Here is a 24284-nt window from a genome sequence, read left to right as displayed (position 1 = left end):
GGAAACAGGACTGAAAGTTAAGCTTGCATCAGGAGTCAAATCTGATATCATCCTAAAAGCAACAAAATCCTAATGGCCGACTACTTTAATGCTCACATTTCATTCTCATATAAAATTTTAGGGTGTGCCCGGCTCCCTAGACTCCCCGTTGATGAGGGGCTGTGTGACCCCCCCTCGAAAGCAATTTTCTGGAAGAAAATCTCTATTCTATGTCTGTCTAGTTTACTGAAAACATGAAAAGCAAACTAGTTCACAGAGCTTACAGGCGGATATGATAGACATGTTGCATTGCAGCCATATTTCGTACAGTTGATGCTTTTGAGAGGTTTTCCAGGGACAAAATTCCCCTCAGAGTTATATCTGCTATGGTGGTCAATATGAGTTCGGTTGATTTTGTCGCCCTTTCAGGCAATACTTGACGTACTGATTAATCGTGAAATCCAAACTACATTAGCTCTCGGTGGAATCGAACCCGGCTCTCTCACGCAAAAGGCGCGTACGATAACCACTTTGCCACGAAGAAACTCGGAGCTCTTATTAGTAAAGAAGAAATCACATTAGGGGAACTTGATTGCAGACAGCTAAGTACGACGACTGTTAAATGAATATTTTTCATCTTGAATATATTGTGATAACGGTTAATCTTATTCGATAATGTCATTTTTTTAAAAAAAACACCATTCTCTTTTCTGTGACTTACTACAGTATACAAGTCAAATTTCACAAAGTATGCTAAAGGGGGAAGGGATTACAACATACGATGGACTTCGCTTCCTATCCGATGAACAAAACCTTTCTTGTAAAATTCAGCTTTGAAAAGAACCTGTGTGATTGACTGATAGCTAAACATAAATTGACAAAATGTAACTTCCTCAGACCACAGGCCCACAGGCGTTGTTTTGTGCTTTGCAACATTGTGTTAAAAAAACAGACGCAAGGTTAGTTTTCAGTTGCTTAGTTCTTAGTAAAATAACTGATAAGGCTAGTTTTCTGTTATACAAATTATATTTTCCAATTTGTTGTTAGAAGCCTCTTTATCATTCAGATCCTTTATTATTATTATTATTATTATTATTATTATTATTATTATTAGTAGTAGTAGTAGTAGTAGTAGTAGTAGTAGTAGTAGTAGTACTGGTATTATTATTATTATTATTATTATTATTATTATTATTATTATTATTATTTCCAGATAATGATTCTCGTTAGTCCTCACAGCAATTCATACTTAGCAGCAGGGGTAAAAGTGCGTGGGAGCTTGGGCGATCCCGGCCCCCCACCTCCAAAAAATGTGTACGGCATCCCCCAGTTCCTAAGAAATTACAATGGGCAAAGATAGGCATGGGGGACGGCTTGACGTCATGCCGCTACCTACTGTCCCCTACCTTTTCAGATGATTCCATCCCATGTAGCATAATCCTGCCTTGCTAACGATTTATCTGCATTTACATCTCCACGATCAGAATGTCCGCCATTTTAGGCGTGATGGGAATTCCCATTTTACCTAATCCCATCTAGCCTAATATGGCTGTAGGATGCAAGTAGGGAATTTCTATACTAAAGAGGGAATTCCTCTTCTAGCATTTTAACCAGATAATCCAATCAATATTGGCGAACTCCGTCAACTACAATATAAATATATAATAAGTGCTATGAAAGAATAAAGCATAGGGGGAAGGCGACTTAGTGAATTTAGTTCACTTTTGATTTGCTTTGGGATCACTGGAAATTTATTGGCAAACATAAGCTTATCAGAGGCAGGATAGAAATATAAAGGGTGTTTCAAAACAACACTGACAACGTTTGGGAGCTGATTCCTGAGACAAGATGAGATAACCTGGGTGCACAAATGCTTCCTTTTGGCGCTATGACCAGCCAAAAACCAATCGGAAAAATGCCCAAAATGTAACTCGAGAACGAAATGTCGGATCGAAGTCGGGGGAAAGGAAATGTATATTATTTTTAGCCATAGCTACCATTAATGCACAATTCGAAATGGTACAAGTGCAGCACAAAGGTCACCTCATAGAAACTGAAGAATTATTGGGATACTTTATGAAACGTTGACTGACTCAAGTTAACTACAATTTAATACGATATCTCAACTAACAGGAATCTTAGAACACGGCCAAAGTTACAAGAACATCATTAAAATGAAGTCCGTAAAGATTAAAAGTTATGCCTTCTAGGCTAATGAAGACAGAGAGACCAAGCATGGCTATGGGGTAGCGTCTGCGACTGCCGCATAGGAGACCCGGCTCCGATTTGCGGCGGGAGCACAAGCAGTTCGGATCTCACGTTAATCCGTAGCTCCAAATCTCATGTAATTTTGCTACCGAAGGGGTGCTAAACTGAAATTCGATCCAATAATAAGCAGAGGTACTAGATGAATGTTAATTTTTGGGAAATAATTCGTGAAATGAGAATGTAGGAGAAAACAGGATAATCCCGAGAAATCTCACGGGTACGATGGTATCCACTACAAACTTTAATAGTTTGGGATCGAACGAGCTCCATCCCGCACCAGATGGTAGCGCTCTATCATTAAGTCACCACTGTGATTTGGAGGAAACACTATGATTCTGACAGATGTATCGATATACTAAATAATGTGTGATAAGCCAACATACAAGAAGTACAAACGGTCAGAATGTGGGATTAGTGTGAGAATGGTACGTTTTTCTATGTCAGTTATTGTTAACTGGATAACCGCGTCTTAGGTATAAGGGGAGGACACGGTGAATCAGGGGTAAAAATCTTGCCTCTGGTTCGTGGGGCCACTGGTTCGATCCTCAGCCAAGAAACTTTGTGGTGGACACCATCGTATCGTGTGTGGTTTTTCTCGGGATATCCCAATTTCCTTCCACATTATCATTTCATCATATCTTCCATCAACATTCACTTGCCTTAATCAGTGTCTGCCTTAGCCTAAACAGCATAATCGTGGTTCGTTAAAATGAAACACTTCGTATCATTTTACAGGGATTGCTTACAGTTTGTTGGTGGGTTACCGTTGAGAAAGAAGGAGTCTATGGGACTCATAATTTTCGAAAGGCAGAGAACTACAGTTGTACGTTGATTGTAAGAAATGCTAAATTTGATTTGTGAGTCGTTTATCATTATTAGTCGTATTATGGACAAGAAATAACTCACATATCAACATACGAGTGTCAGTCTCCTAGATTTTCGTAAGTAACTATGAAGATTATCCTAAATCTTTCAACTAAGTATAGATAACGATAATTGACATTTGAGAACATGCTGTCCCTAACTGATATATCATGTCACTACCTTTCCATTTCCAAAAACTATCACAGATTTCAAAATAGCGCCGGAGGTTCGTGATCTACTCTGCCCATTTTTCTTTTCTCAATATGTGAAACTACCACCGTTTGCATTGTCTATCTTTCACTTGTTTCACGATTCAACAGTTTATTTGATGTATATCAATAACATAGCATATCCCTTCTCCCATCAATTTTGACCCCCTACGTTTCTTATGACGTTCAGCACATATAACGTTCCACATCCTCTACCAGTCGCGCTACGTCTCATCCCGCAACTCGGTTCATCCATTTAGACCCCTTACTTGTCACACAATTTTTTATTGATGGAGAAACAAGGGAAATAATTCTACAATGACTGACAAGTAACACTTCCCAAGTGTAACACTCGAATTTCGATAAAATTTGGTAGGTAGATACTACACAAAATAAATAAATACGTGTATTTTTCTTTTCTGCGGTAAAGCTACTTTAGAGGGGCAAAAAACCCTACCCCAAATTTTTAAAGTTGACGCCCGAAAGGCAAAAACAACTGGACCGAAGTGAACGGAATTGCGCACAGATACTGAAAACGTAAAATGAAGAAATACGGGTTTCGTATTTTCCTGGATAAAACGGTTAGGTGGGGCAAGGACCCCACTAAATCTGTCATCACGAAATATCAAAAGTGCTAATAACAGTATGCCAGAAGTGCCTAAAAACATGAAGAATTGCAACGAAATTTTGTGTAGTGACAATATGCAAAAAAAACTAACGCGTTTTTTTATTTTCTGCCGGAAAGAGGTTAAGGGACAAAGGGCCGCACCCAAAATTTGGAAATTGCCGCCCAAAAGCAAAAGCAAGTGGACAGAAGTGAGTGACATTGTGCACAAATATTGTAGAGGTAAGATGAAGGAATACGTGTTTCGTATTTTCCGGAAAAGAAGGAAATACTTTTTACTGGACTGAGGCGTCCGGTGGCGGAAGGAGTGGACAGAATTGAATGAAATTCTGTGTAGATATTTCATATCTAAAATAAGACTTTCGCGTTCCACAAGTGTATCTATTCAATTTCGTCAAATTTGGCACATCAACAGTAAGCACAAGCAGTATATATTATTTTATAGTATTTCAGGAGGCCCCTTTAACGCTTACAATGTTTTCGTGATCAAATATTTGGAGTGGTCCCTGAACCCACATAGACGTTTCTTTTTCAGGAAAATACAAAATCCGTATTTCCTTATTTTATGAGTGAAATATCTGTGCACAATTTCATTCATTTCAATTTATTTCTTCTTCCATTTCGGGCGTAAACTTTCAAAATTTTTGGTGGGAGCCTTTCTGTCTAAAACCGTTTTTCCGCAGGAAATAAAAACCCGTATTCACTTATATTTTGCGTATTGTCCACACGCAAAGTTGCGTTGCAATTCTCCATGCCCTTTGACAGAGTGCTACTAGCACTTTTGATATTTCGTGAGCAAAGGTTTGGAGGTGTCCGTGTCCCTGCCAACCGTTTTTTTCAGGAAAATAGGAAACCCGTATCCTCATTTTACGTCTGCAATATATGTTCACAATACCATTCACTGCAGTTCACTTCTTCTTGGTTTTCGGGCGTAAACTTTCAAAATTTTGCGTGGGGGCTTTAGCCCACTAAAATTGTTTTACCACAGAGCATAAAACCCTTTATTCGTTTATTTTTTGCGTATTGTCCATACACAAAGTTATGTTGCAATGCTTCATTTCGTTTACACACATATGACATACTGTTACCAGCAATTTTTATATTACGTAATCATATGTTAAGAGAGGTCCGTGCCTCTCATAACCGTCCTTTCAAAGTAAATACGAAACTCGTATACCCACATTTTATGTCTAAGTGTGCAAAATTCACTTTCAAAAGGGTCAACTTTCAAAACTTGGGTTGGAGGTTTTGCCCCGTAAAACAGTTTTTCCGCAGAAAATGAAAAGCCCGTGTTCTTTTCTTTTTTTATAAATTGTCAACACACAAAGTTTCGTTGCAATTCTTCATGTCCTCTACACACATCTGACATACTGTTACTAGTACTTTTGATATTTCCTGATCAAATGTTTGGAGAGGTCCGTGCCCCACCCAAACGTTTCTTCCAGAAAAATACGAATCGCGTATTCCTTAATTTCATGTCTGCAATATCTTTGCACAATTTCATTCACTTCGGTTTACTTCTTTTTGCCTTTCGGGCGTTAAATTCCAAAATTTTGCATGGGGGTTCTGCTCCTTAAAATCGTTGATCCGCAGAACGTGAAAACCCGTATTCAGTTATTATTTTGCGTATTGTCCATACACAAAGTTAAGTTACAATTCTTCATCTGGTCTACAAACGTATGACATACTGTTACTAGCACTTTTGATGTTTCGTGATCAAAGGTTTGGAGGATCCGTGCCCCTCCCAAACCCTTTCACTAAAATACGTAACCTTTATTCTCTCTTTTTATATCCACAATATCTTTGCACAATTTCATTCACTCCGGTTCACTTGTTTTTGCCTTTTGGGCGTCAACGTTCAAAATTTTTGGAGGGAGCTTTTGCCCCTAAAACCCCTTTTCCGCAGAAAAAAAAGAAAAAACCTATTGCTTTGTTTTTTACGTATTGTCCATACGTTAAGTTTCGTTGCAATTTTTCATGTCCTTTGCACACATTTGACGTAGTGTTACTAGAACTTTTCAAATTTCGTGATCAAAGGTTGGCAGGGGCCCGTTACCCACTTAACCTTTTTTTTCAGGAAAATACGAAACCCATATCCTCATTTTACGTCTGCAAAATCTGTTCACAATTTCATTAACTTCGGTTCACTTCTTCTTGGTTTTCGGGCGTAAACTTTCAAAATTTTGCGTGGGGACTTTAGCCCACTAAAATTGTTTTTCCACAGAGCATAAAATCCTTTATTCGTTTATTTTTTGCGCATTGTCCATACACAAAGTTATGTTGCAATGCTTTATTTCGTTTACACACATATGACATACTGTTACCAGCACTTTTGATATTACGTAATCATATGTTAAGAGAGGTCCGTGCCTTTCATAACCGTCTTTTCAAAGTAAATACGAAACTTGTATACCCACATTTTATGTCTAAGTGTACAAAATTTCATTCACTTCGGTTCACTTCTTATCTTTCGGGCGTAAACTTCCAATTCCGCTGAAAATAAAGAAAACCCTATCCGTTTGTTTTTTACGTATTCTCGATACGTTAAGTTTCGTTGCAATTCCTTTGCACACATTTGACATAGTGTTACTAGCACTTTTCATATTTCGTGATCAAAGGTTTGGAGGAGCCCATTACCCACCCAACCTTTTTTTTTTCAGGAAAATATGAAACCCGAATTCTCTTATTTTACGTCTGCAATCTCTCTTCACAATTTCATTCACTCCGGTTCAATTATTCGTGCTTTTCGTGCGTCAGCTTTCAAAATATTGCGTGGGGCTTTTTCCCCGTAAAATCGTTCTTCCAAAGTACACCAAAACTTGTATTAGTTTATTTTTTGCTTGTTGTTCATACACAAAATTTTGTTGCAATCCTTCATTCGCTACACACATCTAACATACTGTTACTAGGAGTTTGGTATTTCGTGATAAAATGTTTGGAGGGGTCCCTGCCCTTCTAACCGTGTTTTCCAGGTAAATACGAAGCCCTTATACCCACATTTTATTTCTGCAATATCTGTAAAATATTTCATTCACTTCGGTTCAATTCTTCTTATCTTTCGGACATCAACTTTGAAAAGTGTGGGGTGAGTTCTTTTGGCCCCTAATACCGTTTTTTCGCAGAGAATAAAAAAACTATTATTTGGTTTCATTCATGACAGGTATCGAAATATCTTAAAGAACGCGGTGACCCTACCCGGGGCTAATATTTTTTTCTGATCATAATCTTGTGCTGGTCGAAGTAGATATTCAACTAAAAATGTAGGCAGACGAAAAGTAGGTTACAAATTGTTGAATACTGAAAAGTTGAAATACGAAGAACCAAGGAATCTTGTCGTTGAAATATCCTAAGAAAAATGTTCAAACAAGGAAAGAATAGGCGCAGTTAGTAACGCACGGTGGGAACATATTAAACATTGCTTACAGCAGGCTGCAGAAGAAGCAGTAGGTTACCGCGAACACAAAACTGCTAAGAAACCATGGGTTACAGAGCAGATGTTGCAGAAAATGAGGGAGAGGAAGATGTAGAAACTGGTTGATACAGAAGAGGGCAGAAATATGTACAGAAAGTTAAATAATGAATTACGAAGAGAAACAGACAGAGCGAGGGAAGAGTTTTACAAAAGAAAGTGCGAGGATATGGAAGAATTAGAAAGAGTTGGGAAACATGAGAAAATGTACAAGGAGGTGAAATCTATGGAATTTCGGAGGAAACAAGGGGTATTATGTGTCAGTAGAAAACAAGAATGGGAAGGTAGTCAGCGAGAGAAATGAGGTTATAGGAAGGTGGAAATAATACGTTGAAGACTTAGAGTAGCGATAGACTGTCTAGCCTAAATGTTGAAGTAGAAAATGAAGTAGGCGAGAATGATAAAGGATTTAGTATTTTTCTGGATGAGTTTGAAAAGGCTATATCCGAGATTAGGAACGGAAAGGCAACCGGAATAGATAACATACAAATCGAATTCATTAAAAATATAGGAGACAAGGGAAAGAAAGAATTGTTTCGACTATGCAACGAAATATATGAAACAGGAGAATGGCCAAAATACTTTTTAAAAACAATCATGATACCGATGGCTCAGTAATCGAAACCAAAGAGTTGTGAGGACTATTAGTCTCATATCTCATGCAGCTAAAATTCCCCTCCGTATAGTGAACAGAAGGTTATATGAAAGAACAAATAAAGCAGTTGAGGTGGAGCAGTTCGGGTTAATTGTATCATGAGGGACGTCCTAGAGGGTATGCTGGCGGGAAAGACAGGGAGGGGAGAAGGAGACTACAATTAATGGATGATATAAAAACAAAAAGATCATACGCGAAGAGGAAGAAGTCAGTGGAGGACTGTGGAGCATGGAAGCTTCTTACCTGCGGCAAGTGACCTGCCAATAAAGGCAGAATACCTATGATGATGATGATGATTCTCTGGTTTTTGCGTATCGTCTATACGTAAAGTTTCGTTGCAATTCTTCATGTCCTTTACACACATTTGACATAATGTTACTAGCACTTCTCATATTTCGTGATAAAAAGATTTAAAGGGGTCCGTGCCCCACCCAACCTTTTCGTAGGAAAATACGAAAGCCGTATCCTCATTTTACGTCTGCAATATATGTGCACAATTCATTCGCATGCACTTCAGTTCAGTTGTTCTTCCCTTTCCGGTGTCAACTTTCAAATATTTGGGTGGGGCTTTTATATTAAACCTTTACATTATGCAATATTTTTCTTTTTTATGATATTCTTTTTTTGTTGGGGGGAAGGGCAGAAATGCTTTCCTGTGATATGTGTTTCTTCCCATTAATCTTGTTTGAACTGCTTAAGTAACATCATTTTGTAACTTTTGATGTCATCCAAATCAAATCAAACTTTTGATGTCAATTGTCATTCTTAACAATTTGTTTTATGCTCTTATTTGCAGTTTGCCGCACTGATATATTTGTTACAAAATTGAGGTTTGGTCCAACGCCTTTCGAGTTCGCAACCAACCCAATCGCCGAGCTTTTTGAGTTGGCTGCTATTGCAGGTAAAGGAGAATTGCAGGTGGTAAGGCAGTTTTGGAGTCGTGCATACATATAATACCCTTCATACAGTACTTTCGGCTACTGAAGGCATTCCTTTTTCAAAGAAAAAATTGCATCCTAACAGTAGAATTATAAAAGTTCAAGTTAATGATACCACATTTATCAATGTTTATGCGACCAGTGGAAGTAACAATAGAAACGAAAGCAATATTCCTTATGCAAATTATGTTGCGCCATATTTTATTGGCACAAATAATGTTATATTTGGAGGTGTTCACAGTTCAATCATAAGTCACAAATCGGAACCGACTTATAACTATTGTCCTACATTGAATGATTTAGTAAAGAATATGTCCTTGGTGGATGTATGGGACTTGAAACACCCAGATTTACAGGGAGACACATTTATTACACAACATTCAAGCTCTAGGATAGACAGGCTCTATGTCAATGATACCTTAAAACTTCAAGTTCATTCTGTATATTGATAACCCACGTGTTTCACTGATCACCTTTGTTTAATGGAAATTAAAATTAAGGACAAGAAGCTTCTTCGAAGACACGAGTATTATCACATGAATGAAAGTCTGCTTAACGATGAGACATTTTGTCAGCTCTTTTCTAAAAAGTGACAATATTGGCTTAAACAAAATAAATGGTTTATAACATATCTTGAGTGGTGGAATCAATACTGTAAGGATAAACTCCGAAGCTTTTGTGGGTGGTACTCCTCTGCCATTAATGCTGATAAGTGGAAACTTTATGATTTCTATTCCAAATGTCTCTTAGAGGCACAGACTGAGGCTATGACAAATCGTCCCGCCCTTACAATTGTACGTAAATACAAAGCAAAATTATTACAATTCCATAAACAGAAAGTTAAGGGATTAAGTTACGTAGTAAAGTTCCAGGGTTTCCAGAAGAAGAACAATGCTCTCTTGCACATGTGTTAAAAGAACCAAACGTGGAAGGAGAAAGCTAATCACGTTTCTAACAGATGATCAAGGCTCTTTGCAAACAACTCAGGACAATATTCGCTACACCATGTCAGATTATTACTACCAGTTATTTGGGATACATTCTGTTATCTGTTGCGAAACGAATTACTTGACAGTGTGCCTAAGTGATAAATGACGATGTCTATCAAATTTGATGTGTTCCATTTACTGAAGATGAAGTACAAACAATTGTGGATGCTGCAAAACAAGGGAAATCTCCTGGACAAGACTATTATCTCTGGCCGTTCGTATGTTCATTTTTGGGACACAATGGACAATAAACTAACATTGATTGTGAGTGAATGGTTCTTTGTTTCAGGTAGTATAAAACGCCCTAGTACAGCCATCACGATGTTTATCCAACCTTCTAATGTTAGTTATTATAAACCTATATTATTTCTTAATACAGATATATAAATGTTTAGTAAATGTATCAAAAACCGTCTCATGGAATATGTGGATACGTTATTACATAATTTCCAATATGTGGTTGTTAAAAATAAACCCATCTATCACCTTCTGTTAGCTATTAGAGATAGTATTACTATTTGTAATGAATGTGCTCGTAATGCGGCTCTGATTAATTTAGATTTTAAAAGTGCTTTTGATAATATCGAACACTGTTATTTGTGGACTGTTTTCCGAAAATTTTGGTTTAGTAATCAATTTGTTACCTGGATGCAATAATTTTTTTATAAAGATCCACATACGAACTTAAATGTTAGTGGTCACCTCTCCAAAAGCATTCCCTTCAATCGTTCAATACGACAGGGTGATCCCCTTTCGATGTTGACTTTTGCTATTAGCCTTGCGCCCCTGGTATATGCTATTGGTGACCGCCTAACTGGTCTAAAAATTATTACCCCTGCTCTGAAGGTGCCTAGTTACGTAGATGATGTAACAGTTTTTGTATACTCCAAAATAGATTATTCTCTCATGATGGAATGTGTTTGCGAATATGAAATAGCATCTGGAACTAGATTAAATGTCTGAAAATCACTTATGTTAAAGAGAAGTAATAGTATTGATTTTACGATTATCAATACCGTTCCTAGGGACGACAGTGTTATATTCCAGACCTAAATTATAAATGTTTATCTTTTAAGTAAAATGTGGTATTAGGCAAATGTATTACCTATACATGAACTCATAGAAAAAATAAATCTAAAGATTATGTGGTTGTTGTCGATCGAAACATCAGGTCTTTCGTGTAAAATATAATGTAATGTGTTGTTTACATTCACAAGGAGGTATCAAGTTGATAAACGTAGAGCAAAAAGCTCCCACTTTGAGTGATCCTCGATCACTGACCTTGTACGCAGACGAAGATGTTAGTGTAAGAAGGCAACTGCTAAATTATGTATGAGCTCAAACAGATAGGAGTCTTCCCTTGTGTATGTTTGATCTAGAAAAAAGCTGTAAGTAGTTAGAAACTGTTGTCTTTGATTATACATATCTGTCTCAGCATTTTGATTTTCAACATTTATGTAGTACAAACCTGTATGCTTTTAAACTGAAAATTGTGTTAAATGACTGAATGTAATTGGCCAAATATTTAGGTTAATACCAACGACTCGACTTTGAGTGTTGCCAGCAAATCTATGTGGTTATGATTGTTCATTACATTATAGATACAAAAGACAAGCGAAGTAAATATGGGTTTAATCCTGATTCTTTTTGTCGTAAATGTAATAATATAGATATGTTATTCATAGAACGATAAACTGTCTTGAATCCAAACGTTACGTCACTTTTTACCCAACTAGTAAACAACATAGTGTCAATTGGTACATTGGAACGACCATACGATATATTTTTACTTCCAACTTAGAAGCAGGAGGAGCCTTCTGTGTACAGTATTTACAACAATACTCAAAATTATCGACGAATGTACGTAATAAGAAATTTCCAACTTTTATAGCCAACTCTTTGTTCCCTTATCTCCCAGAATTTTGGACTGATTTTTTTCAAATTTAATATATTTTTTAACCCTCGAGAAGTCGCGCTGCCAAAGTAACGCGAGTAGTCGCGTGCGGTCAAAAGGACCGCATGTAGTGGCGTATTTATCTAACTTCCGGGCTTAAGCCTCCCTCCAAAATCTTACTTACTATAGTAAAGTATATGAAATATCTTGCAGAATTTTCACATTTTCAGGCAAAGTTCCCCCCCCCCCCCAGAAAGTTAGCAAAGCCCCCGAAACAAAACGGTAAATACGCCACTAACCGCATAAATGTAATATGTTGCAAATATCGTTTTAAACATTTCTTCTTGTATTAGAAAGATAATTTTCCTAGTTTTTGGTTATGAGGGAATATAATATTTATTATTATAATACGTTTTGCGGTAATAACTTTTAGAGAAACCAACAATTAGCCCTATACTTTTCATTAATTGTTATTTGGAATAAAATATGCTTCTCTTTGTTGCATATCTCTTTAGATAAATAACTGCACACTCGCTTAATGAAAACTCAAATTATCATTATGTTCTTTTGTTTTTATAACGGAAAACAATATTTCTTTCTTTATAATAATACATTTGGAAATAAACTCTTTGGTTCGTCTAAAATTAGAAATACAATAGTAAATTAGTAAAGTAAATATTATATAAACATAACAAGAACAAAAACTTCACAGCGTATTCTACATTCAGTTAGAGCTCACTCGAAGATAGAGGTTATCATACACGCCTTTCGAGTGGGACTTCCAAGTTCGATTCCCGGTGGGAGCTCATGTGGTTCGGATTCTACGTTAAGCAGTATGTCACCGTCTCATATAGCTTCGATGCCGAAAGGGGCGCTAAATTCAAATCAAATTAAATCAAATTTACACTGAATTATTTTACGGTCCTTTTATTTTGAAACTTCACATATACCGTACAACACTACATTGAATTATTTTAGGTTATCTTCAATTTTACATTGTTTTTTCACTTCGTTCTCGCTTATTTCGGTCTCTCCTGCTCTAACAACATTCGGAGAATCGCTGGCCATTTCTGGCTTTAAGGTCTTAAAACTCCCTGGCAGACTTCTCACTTCCATTTTTGTCTTCACTTATTTCTACATTATCTTCTTTGTTATCATCTTTCTCAGACAAAGCTTCCACGAGATCATCTTGGCTGATTTATAGGAATAGTCCATTCGTTACATTGCCCTCCGTTTCTTTAAGCTGCTAATTTCTAGTTTCCTCTTTTCTCACACTTTGTACCCGTTTGATAACTCTGTCAATCTCTCTTATGTCCACTAAAAACTATTTATATTTATAAATCTTAAAACATCTCCAAAGCAAAATTCACGTGCGGAATGAAGCACTGAAAAATAACAATACACCTTTAGTCGCGCGCGGTGGAAAGCACCGCAGCGTCGCTAAACAACCACTAGTAGTTTAACTAAACAACGGATAACGGAGTGATTGAGCAGGAATGTTGGGAAAGTTATGAAAGAAGATTAGCCGGACGGTGGAGTCTGTCTGTCAGACAGAGTAGACACATGAGAAAAAATAATTTCCTTGTGGTACTTTTGGCTGCGGCGCGACTACTCAAGGGTTAATTAAGAGTTGTTATATTGTTAAAAGCCTTTGTTGCAATTGCTCCTTGAGTACAATAAAATGTTTTAAAAAGTGGTAGAGTGTTCACTTCCGGTGCTTGGGGTCACTGGTTCAATCGGAGCCTCGAACCGTGTGTAGATTGTGGTGAACAATTACGTTGCTCGTGGGTTTCCTAGTGGTTCTCCCCTTTCCTCCCACATTCTTGATTCCATATTTTCATTCATTTGTCGTCATCACCGTGTCATTTACAATAATCGGTAAAAACGTGGGACGTAAAATTTAAAGATTTCATTCAATTTCATTTCAATTTTATGTTCTTAACAAGTTGAAAACAAATCAGAACCTCATTAATTTATAGTAGCGAAACTTATATATGAGTAACATTTTATAGCTTTTATTTTCATTGCGGAGATAATCTCTGTAGCATTTCATTCTTCTTGTATCATCTCCAAATTATTGCACTGCTGTTGACAATTTAAGAAAAAAATAGTTCTTCATAATCTGCAACTGAAAGGTGATATGGGTTACTGACGTTCAAACTACACATAAACGTAGTTCTAAAATAAGATACAGGAAACGTCGGAAAGAAACATGTGATAAGAGAAACAAAAGTGGAATACGAAGAAAGGATTTAAGTTATTCTGAAACCATTGAGATTCATAATGTTCCCTTCACATTAGAAAAGGTTTGAATGGTCCTTTAGAAGGACCGTAATAAACTGTGCAATATCGAAATACACAGTTTAGAAATATGATAATTGGTTAGTTTATGTTCTTCCCTTCCATTAGTTCACCGACAATGTTGAGGAATGCTGGATGGTATTTACTTGATTATGTGTACTTGATGCAAAATAAATCTCTGTATCGTCTTAAAAGTATTCGATGTAATTTAAGTTAGACGGACAAGCAGATAAGTCTGTTAGCTAAATATATTTTTGTTCTAAGTGTTTCACACACTTCAAGAGCTCCAGAGCAAGCATTGTCCCATAAAGTCACGCATAATTATCGAAAATTTCACCCTTAAACTCACATGTCCAAATCAAATAGTAATCACAGATAATAATCGCCTCTTCTAACATGACAGAAATGAGAGGGTAATGCAGTCTGCGTTTACACCAGGTACTACAGCACAAATGGTTGATTCTTTGGCATGGCCCATGGGAAAACACACAAGTTCTAGTTGACATATTTTCTAGTACATATCTTCTTAATGAGGGCTGTGATCAACAAGTAACCTTCCTGCTAAAGCGAACGTTTTACTACTCAACTATTACCAAGACCATTTCTAACTCAGATAAATAAAAATTAATTACAATACGTATGAGAGCAATTTTTTATTTACTGTACCGGAAGATGTATTTAACTTTTAAGATTTCCTTAAGGGCAGTTAATTTACCCTCAGCGTCATTATGCACCGTTTCATGTTCTTGATAAATGAAAACCTTCACATAGAGGCTTGATATCTACTTCTCAGTAGATCAGTTTCAATAAAAAATAAGCTCACTCCAATATTTAGAAAATTATATACCGGTACTGCTTAAAAAGAATTGCATGAGCTGTTTAATGAATTCTATTTATCTTTGGAAGTGTATATCAAACAGGGGAAAACAAGATATTATCAATAACTAAACTCTGTGATTTATTTTTGAACAAGCTAGCAAAGAGTCGAATAATTATATTTACTTCTATGTTGTGAATATGATAGGTTTGCGTGTGATGTGAATGAGCACAATTACATGTATGTCTTATTTTTGTATAATCCTGGCCACAGCTGAGCTAATTCAATTATTGTCCTCTAAACAGCAGTAGTACTTAGGACAAACACATTCAACATAGTGCGATCTGGTATATAGCATCATGATTCGATTTTTAGCATTGCTTATGGGCTTTGAGGTACTCCTACCAGTCTCAACCATATCCACCTGAAATCGAAAGCAGGCCTCTCTCGTTCACATAAGAAGGCATTACATATTGTGAAACCTTTCCTACGTTTCCATACACTTACTTGTCCCCCTTGTCATCTTCCAGCAAACACTTTCCGAAATTCACATTGTAGCAAATTTATTGATTCCTAAAAACAACTCTTCAAGCATCGTTTACTGTCTTTTGCTCTAGGCACTGAGGTTCTGAGTTGTTTTGTTCCGTACCACCAGTTGTTACGTCGACAGTTTTCTGTATCCGTAGGAAGCCATGGCCCTTAAAGAACTCGTGCGTGCTTCACGCGATGACACAATCTGACACTCAGCTGCCCAGCTGCTACGAAAGTTTCGTTGTACAGGTAATAATCGGAAGGGAGAGTATGGAATCAGGGCTTTTGAGTCAAAATGAACATTTGGGACTTAAAATTCTTGTTGAAAGATGTTTAAAAAAGAAGAGTAATTTAATTTGCGTGATAATAGTTATCATTATACATGCTATGTGGATTTGTATATGATGAAAAACTGTTTTTGTGGCTGTTAATGAAAAAATACTATAGAGGAAATAAAAGGAAGAAGTACTGTAAGCGTGTATCGAAGTATACTAGTTTATGCGAGAGGCTTAATCCTTTGTTCTATTTAAACACCATCATTACAGCGTAGGAGGAAAAAGTAGTTTCTGCTTGTGTGATTACGTGTTACAATATACTGAGAAGGCTTATTTTAAATGCGGCATTTACAACTGAGTGAATGATTTATGATAACTACCTTATTAGAGGCCAGAAATGGAGGGTTACATCTTGCATTTGGATGATAAAAGCTCTAGGTTCGATACCATTTAACTACAAATGAATGCTAGTCCCAGTATAATCGATAGGACGTAATATAATACGTTTTAAAAATTTGTAATGAATCATTTCAAACTACAGTATTTGTTACCGTGAATGAAGACTGGTATCGTACATTGGTTTGACTTGCAAGGTCCTGGATTCGAGTACATATAGACAGTCCGTAGTATCTCATAAATAATACGTATGAATACGCCGCTTCACTCGGCGGGTTAACATAAATGACAGGCGATATAATGTTAACATTTACTGCAATTTGAAAGCGAAAAAGTAAAAATTATCTAAGTAACAAAGTTTATTGCGTTCCGGGGTGACCGCAGCGAAGCGGGGTGAACGCTGCTAGTATATATATATATTCTAAATAGTAGGTACTAATAAATATATTGAATTCATTTAATAAATAGCTATTATGAAAAATATATTAATGTTAAATTGGTGATCAGACCATCTCGCGTACTAATCCTTGGGAGAAATTTAAGTAACACACACACACACACACACACATATATATATATATATATATATATATATATATATCTTTACAGAGGCGTAGGCTCGCCTCTTTAGTTAATAACATATACCGTATTATTATCGAACATTACTTGGTTGGGCTCGACTATTCAGATATTACATTAAGTGGCCATTTATTATCTCTTCCTCAGTTACTAACAAGCATCAGACAGCCACAGACGATAATTGTAATAAAATATTGTTATTGTTTTTCTTAACAAATTGTTTTATTTCTCTGGGATATATATATTATCCCGGTGTTCTAGTTCTTCTTGTACTTTATGTGTGCCCTTATAACACAACTCAGAGTAATACAACATCAGGAGAATTGTATATTTTGAGAGCCCCAATGTGTTATTTTTAATATATTTTCATAAACGGCATAAGTTATTAAGCTCTCAAAGGCAATTAGACACATGCCTTCCGCGTTCATTCTCCAAATAATGCGCAAGATCCAACGTAGAAATTATTTACTTTGCAATATAGACCTTAAAAAAAAAAAAAAAAAAGAACGGAGTCAAACTCCTACCATAAAAGTCCCTAGTCAAGTTGTTATTACACAAAATTGAGGCATTGAAAGATAGAGTGGTCTATGTTACACTTTTGACGTTTACGAGATATTGATACGTTGAGGTCAGAACAATCTAGAATTACCTATTTGTTGGAAAAGTGTGTTATGCGTATCTGAACTGACTGAGAAACTATGCACAACGGTATTCTAATAACTCATATTTTAATTATGAAAGCTGTAAAACTTTGAGGCCATTTTTCTTCAAATAATGATTTTGTAACATAAACCAATCTTTGCTTTCAATGCCTTAATTCAAGTTTTGTTTTCTCCCTAACGTTACAAGGAATATCATTATGATCCTTCCTCCGATAGGAATTGAATCTAGTTATCTTCTTTTACCTCTTACGTTGAATTGAACAATATTCTGTGGCCTCGTGTAGGCATCATTACTTTGAATATACTAGTACGTCACATCTTTCATATGAATATATCTGTGTGTACGCGATGTGGTGACATCAAAATACTTTTAGTACCGGAGAAATACAAAGGGTATGGGAAAGCGTTATACTGTTCATGCCATTCTCCCTCTAAGCTTACGTATGGACCAACCTAGTGACGTTGAAGAAAAGCAGACAAGAACAACCAGCGTATCAATTGTCTCCATAACGTTGAAATAACTTTCGCACTATCAGCTACACTAATACTACTTGAGATACAGAAGTGACAGGTAATTTTAATATGCAAACAATACGTACAACGATGCTCAAGCAGCACAATGTCGAACAAGTGTAGTAATTAAATGTGCAGCACATGATCCAAAAACCTTGCCAGTGTACCTAAACAAATTCGTATCTAAACAGAATTACAGAAATCAATAATAATCATTAGTACTTTTACAAGTTGTGGTTATGAACTAGAATTCATGCTTGCTCAATAAAATGTCCTTTTTAGCCACGAAGTTACTAAATTTACTCTTTATGTATAATATGTGACTAAATCAATAGCCAATGGAACCCGAACGTTTAACGGCGTTCATCAAAGCTCTCCGTTGACTGCTGTCCTTAATCAATTCGATCCAGTTTCTACTTTGTATTTCTACTCGTGCGAGATAAAGCTTAATGTTCTGCTCCCCTTTGCATTTAGATCTTCCTAATACTCGTTTTCCGATTGATCTTCCAGTTAAGACCTTCAAAGCGGTCCTACTTTCTTCCTTCCATCCTACATGACCTGCCCACCTAAGCCTCCTAGACTTGATGATGCTAACAATATTTGCTAACCCTATAAACATGTAGTTCCTCATCATGAAGTTTCCGCCATTCCCCATTCCCGTCTCTCTTGGGTCCAAATATTTGTCTTGGAATCTACTTCTCAAATACTTTCAGTCCACGTTCTTCTCTCATTTTAAGCGATCATCCTTTGCAACCATACAAAACAACATACATGATTATCTTTTTATATGTTTTAAGCTGTAAATTCCCCGACTGAATTCGCGAACTACAAGAGATTTCGAATTGAATAATAACACCAATTCCCTGCTTTAGTCCGCATTTAATTTCATCATAAATATGATTTTGGGCCGTTGAAACTTATCTTAGATCTTTTAAACTCTCCACTTTGAAGAGAGTATTACTTGATAATGTAATGCACCATCATAATTTCCATGTATGCAGAATATTGTTTTCAATGTTTTGCATTTTTAGAATATGCAGAAAATTCATTCTACAAAATTAGACTGAAGTATATATTGCTTGAAACATGTGTAATAAGATATTTAGACAGTATGTCCTTGCGAGCAGTTCTTAATGAATGTGAGAGTTTCCGTTTAGTTTGACATGGCCGAAGGGACCATTTTGAATAAAGTTTTGAAATGTGTCTGAAGTTGAAGATTTCTGTTCAATTCGCAGTTAACATTATGGAAGCATTATTATATATTTTTTATTATTATTGTTATTTCACTGTAGCAGCAAGTTCAAAAATTCATAATGTACCAACAGACGAGTTATCACAATTCATTACGATTTCTATTAAACCTTATATATATATATATATTAAGGTGGTCCAAAAATGAACGTACGAATTTCAATCTGGGTCATTCATTCCTTTATTCCTATGACGTCAACAAACAAAACTGCAAAATATTAAGGCTCTACCATATGTTTAAGCAATCGCTCAAAATTGATAGTTTTTAATGTACCTGGGTAATATTCATTACAACGTAATAAAATTATATCATATTCCATATTCACTTTCATACTGCATCTGTTCGTTAGTAAATGACATCTAAAAATGTTTTTGTTCATAATTTAATGTTTTTTTTAGTGTAGCCTTTTTAAAGTCTTTGATTTTCTTACTGTGTAGAGCAACAACACGAACCAAATATTGTTTCTGGGCCTCATCTTTCGTTATAGAACTGTTGTAAGCTTGAATAAGAACAACGGCTCTTTCAACACAATCATTTACAACAGCCAGGTTTCCAACACATGTATTCATTTTTTGGTATACTTCATTTGTTATCCAAGGCGAAGGATCTTCTTGAAGGAAAGATTTTGCCCGTTCTTCACCATCGTTCAGAAGTACATTGAAGAATATGGTGAAGCGTCTCGCAGCATAGGTTTCCATCTGAGTGGTCGTCGTGAAATTGTTCCCATCTGCTCTTCTCAGATCTTTCTTCTTTTAAGCTTTGACTACCATATTGTTGGCTATCGCTTGCTTTGTTAAATCTGACTCGTGGAGATCAAAAAGTGAAAGAGGAATGAGGTATTCAGACAGATACCCTAAATGCCTTTTCATCGCCGCAAATGCTGCGTTCTTAAATTTTTGGTTATGATATTCTTCCAACTGACGCAAGAAGTTGAGATCATTGAGCGGTGCTCTATGTGCCATATTTGCCTCATTCCAGTAGCGTCCATAGATAAGGGCAACGAACATACTTAATCCCTGAAGCTCTTTTATCTCACTCTCAGAAAGAATAATTTGACTGCGAAAGAGGAAGATCTTTATTGTATATGTGGCTTTGGACATCCATCTTACATGGTGCATACCTCCAGGACTGCGGAATTTTACAGTTGTTTCTGCTTTTCCTCCAAGGAGAGAAGCATGAGTTCGTTATAATCATCTCTTTGTTGCTTTTTCTCGACGGCCTTCTTGTAGTATTCAACCATCTCACTCCTAAGGTCAGCTGTACCTTCAGGGAAAATACAGTCAGGTGCGCTTTCAAATTCATTATGATCTAATGAACCCCAATTCTGCTGGAATCATTTGAATAAACCAATTTCACGCCCACTGCTGGTCCCAAAGCTGGTGCAGGTTTTGAATACTCCATACAAGACAACTTCTAGTACATGGTGTTTACAAGCAATCCAGATCGGAGTCCTACCCAAAGATTTTTCTATCAAAGTACATGCTCCAGACTGCAATCCTGTATTTGAGGCAGTTGTGTCGAAGACTAAACCTCTAATTTTGTTCTTCAGAGATCAATCATCAACAAGCTTTAAGCATGCATTGTCCTGGGCAACTCCGGTTCCAGAAGCAACCACTGGAATTCCTAGAAGCTTTTCCTTTCGTTTCGAGGGACCTGTAATAAGAATTGCTACCCTATCAACTTTTTCAGCTTCTTAGATAATGTTTGGCAGGAGTTTTCCGTCCCAGTGAAGAATAAAAGGACCATCAGATGAAAACTAGCCTGTTCTTTGGTGCACATAGCTTCTTTTTTTGAGCTCGTTTTGCGGCGGATAGTACTTCGAGAAAGAGCAACTTCATCGTGTGAGTGACCGAGAGATTAAACCACAGTTGCCATCACCAATGTTGCACTTCTGTCACCGATATTGGCACGGTCGAGAGCGAATGATACATCATGACTGATCACAGTTTTTTGTCGTTTAGAGGGAAGTGACACTTTCTGGCTATTAGATGCCTCACTGTATCTACTTAACATTACATCCTCATTCGATGATAATTTTGATGTGCCTGATGAACTCGAAGTGGGCTCTAGCAGCTCGTCGGTGTTGATGTTTTCTACAATCTGACGTTTTACTTTCTCCTGACGTGCTTTTTCTGCGTCGGAATGCATCCTTTTCCTTTTCTGCTGGTAAGCCATTTTCCTGTCGACCGGCCCGAAACTCGATGAACGTGGATCTTCCAACTGTTGCACCAAGAAGCTTTTGTCCTCCTCGTTCTTCATGAGCTGCAGAGCGTCTTTCCGTGAAATATCAAAGACATAATCCTGATCTCCAAGAAAAATGTCCTCTTTCATCTTATAAGAAGGATAGTCTTTTGTTCGATTTTTTTTCAAAGCCATATATTTCTCATAAAGCTTTATTAGTTTCTTTACGGCATAGCGCTTATCTGTCATCGACGCATATGCTTTGAGCCAGAATAGAACCAGAGCCTCCATTGTACGTTTGGCACTTCGGTATTGAACAAGCTTCTCTTCCATGTTATGGTACATGAATTTTCTGAGCACCTGAAGTTTCGTTGGTAGACGAGCTCCTGCAATTGAGGGCTCTGGTTTTCCCAAGCGGACAAATAAATTCTTGGCACAAGGTAGATATTCTATTTTAGTTCCGTCAGTTTGTTAATAAGTAATGGCCTCCAACACAAAATACTGGCCAAAACTAGCTAAATGAACGTTACCTACACCTAGCGGGCGCCCATGTATTCAGATGCATAGAGCGCAACGTAAGGAATCGTCATTTCAATTTATATTCACATTCAGATCAGTTTTCCTTGCACGAATATATTCGTGGTTTTAAGTTAAGCGGTTAAATATTGTGCAAGATTGAGTGACCTCTAAATATAGTCCTACATTGGTGATTTTTTCCTAATGAATGCATGTGACTGGTACGAATAAAATAATAAGTGGCCCATTAGTGAATTCAAAACTTTAGTTTTTACATATGTTTTTGACCACCCTAATATATATATTTAAAAAAGTGTTGCATTGCTAATCTATAGTGAGATGTTCATAACCATAATATTTTAATTATTTTAATTTGATTGTATAATTTTCAGAGAAAATGGAAACAGGATGTCTAAGTCTAAAAGTATGATGATAAGAAACATATTAACTCAAGCGATCAAACAATGGTTTGAAGAATCTACATTGCATGGAATGAAATATATGTTTACAACTTCACATACTGTTTTAAAGTAAGTAATGGGTACTATGCACTGGCTTGGTCAGGCAAAGATTGGAAAGCCAAAGAAAAATTAGTAAAACACACTTATAATACAGATATAACATTATTGAGAAATCAATATTTTTACCATTTGTCGATTACTGACACGCAAGAGTTTTAAGTTTCCCTAACCACAACATAAGATGCATTACATTTGATCTGTATAGGAAAAAAATAAGGTAATTATTACTTTTTTGCTTTAGAACAATTTGCTCCATTACTTAATGAATAACATGAATGAAAATATTTTGTGATCACGGATGTAAATTATGTGATTCCAATTTACAAAAGCAAAAACAATGAATATGAGCTTTTCACATATTATTTTTGTCTGCATAATTAAACACTAGATCTATGTAATTTAGGATAATATTTACATGCTCGTTTAATACCTTTGAACAAAGAGTAGGGTCTAAGTTTTGATCCGTTTTTTGTTGAGCTATATTAAACATAGCAACCTCTATCAGCAACAGACCAAGAAGACAAAATCATCTTTGTATTTCCGAAAAACTGTAACGTATATTTGATTCAATGAACGAATAAGAGCTACCTTCTAAAGATTTACTTTAGAAGGTAGCTTACAGAAGAAACCATCTGAGAAAAGTACACGGGCATTGGAAGAACGAGCATAAAAAGAAAAGTTCGTGTCTGTTGAATTGCTTGTAGAAGAAGAAAAAAATCGAAATGGCAGGCTTTTTTGTCTGTTATAACTAGAGGCAGAATATTTTTTATGTAGAAAGCTGGAATGCTTAAAAGCACGTTTATCGAATCCTGAGCCATGATATTAAAACAGTAAGATATTGAGTTGAACGATTCTAGGCACACGAGGAACAGGGATTATAAATTAAAGCATAACTGAATACACTGCAAGTCTAACGGACGACGGAAGTGTTTCGATTGTTGAAGCTAACGTAGTAAACCTGTTATCTACTGCAACGTACTCGAAAACAACTCTAGATATTCAATGCAGTGCCGAGTCATGTGACTCTATTCATATTATTTGCTCAGATTTGCAGGTCAAACTAACAGATGCACAAATACAAGGATGTAGATCAACAAACACCACAACTTTTGAAACCGTGTAATCGGGAATGATGAGTAATTGTTCGGTTTATTCATATGTACGAAGAAAGAAATCTATTAAAACGTTCTACGATATATTGTTCTACAAAGAAGCACGCTGAAAATTAAATAAATCGCAAAAGATCTATCTAGTATTACACTTCAATAGATACCTTAAACCTTCTGAAATCCAAATGTTTTGAAAATATTTGGAGAACAGTTGCTAGTTGTCCATTGCCATCGGTTACTACTTGGTGCAAAAATGTTTACCATTCTCTTAGGTATTCAGGAACAGCAAAATGATCTCATTGTCACCTACAGTCTCCAAGATATGAATCCTTAAAATGTTCGAAACCAGAAAGTTTAAGGAAAATATCTCCAGATTTCTATATGATCAATACCCAAGACGATGATAAATATTTTGGTAGTAATAGTAGTGGGTGGCCACCTGTTACTATTTGGTATGAAAATGTTCACGAATGTCTTAGGTATTGGTCAACGCCAACATCACCTTTCTGTTTTTTACGGAAGCCGAGATATGACTCCATAAATCAATCTGAAATCAGAACGTTTTGTTAAATATGTCGGGAAAGGTAAGATTGATGCGAAAAATTCCATCACTTTTCGGATAATTTTTTATGCTTTATCCAATAGAGGGCTGAAAATTGAAAAATGTGGACATAACAGACACACAAGCACACAAACACAGATATATTGTTAATTCAGTAACTAAGTTTTCTAGTTCGCTGA

The 24284-nt window shown here is 36.3% G+C and overlaps 1 long non-coding RNA gene across 1 annotated transcript in view; it reads left to right on the top strand.

The window, feature by feature from the left end:
* LOC145669105 (uncharacterized) overlaps positions 1-22475 on the top strand; it is a 41400-nt gene extending 18925 nt beyond the window's left edge. The window contains exon 2 of the long non-coding RNA XR_014128137.1: positions 22306-22475. This is a non-coding gene — a long non-coding RNA (uncharacterized LOC145669105). The remainder of the gene's footprint in view (positions 1-22305) is intronic.
* Positions 22476-24284: the final 1809 nt, after the last annotated feature.

The sequence above is a fragment of the Thermobia domestica genome, chromosome 13 (assembly GCF_964235325.1).
Source record: "Thermobia domestica chromosome 13, izTheDome1.hap1.1, whole genome shotgun sequence".
NCBI classification, from domain to species: Eukaryota; Metazoa; Arthropoda; class Insecta; order Zygentoma; family Lepismatidae; genus Thermobia; species Thermobia domestica.
Note: the sequence above shows the minus strand (reverse complement) of the source record. Positions and strands in the feature narration are given on the sequence as shown.